The sequence below is a fragment of the Prenolepis imparis genome, unplaced genomic scaffold, assembly GCF_030444845.1.
Source record: "Prenolepis imparis isolate NDT839.2.m4 unplaced genomic scaffold, iyPreImpa1.0 SCAF_602, whole genome shotgun sequence".
In the NCBI taxonomy this organism is placed as follows: Eukaryota; Metazoa; Arthropoda; class Insecta; order Hymenoptera; family Formicidae; genus Prenolepis; species Prenolepis imparis.
This window is the reverse complement of record NW_028141760.1, coordinates 14,127-14,867: the sequence shown is the minus strand read 5'-3', so window position 1 is coordinate 14,867 and position 741 is coordinate 14,127.

Genomic DNA, 741 nt, shown 5'->3' with positions numbered 1-741 from the left:
AAAAGGGAGAGATACATACCAGATGTAACTCGCGGTGTCTGAAATTCTCGCTTTGACTAGTTGACAACTCGCGCTTGAAAAGCAATAAAAATCTTTCTTTTAAAGGAAAATTTTACTTAAAAGGTAATAAAAACTTTTTAGAAGGAAATCTCCACTTGAAAATCAATAAAAATTTAGAAGAAAACTTCCACTTGAAAACGAATAAAATTTTACCAGACTAACAACGATAACCGAATCCAAACAAATGCCGCCTGACAGATCACCGAGATAATCTCGAGAGGATAATAAAAATATAAACCTCAACAAATTCTCCATTGGTCAAAACCTAGGGCCCTAAACAAAAGCCCTGACCAATCCCGATAAACTTTTAAAGTCAAGAGACGCATCCGGGACTGAAAGGGCGTCATTGAAAAATTTCTTATTCGTCAGGAAATGTTAACAAACTAACGGGAAGGAGGAGCAAGAAGGTTTATATACCCGCGATATCCCTCGAGAGGTGAGATTTTTGTCCGAACTTTCGAGCGCAGTTTGCCGTGTATAAGCTATCCGAGATCGTATCTATACTCTTCGGACTTTTATACTTTCAATTTCGAAATCCGCTTTCAACTCAAATTTCGACGTTCGTTAGAGTGCAAGTGAAGAAAAAAGACATAGTGGAAGTCCGGACGACCACACAACCAGACTAGAACCCTGCAGCAATTATTAACAACGCACTCTACTAACAGTAAGTCAAGACACACA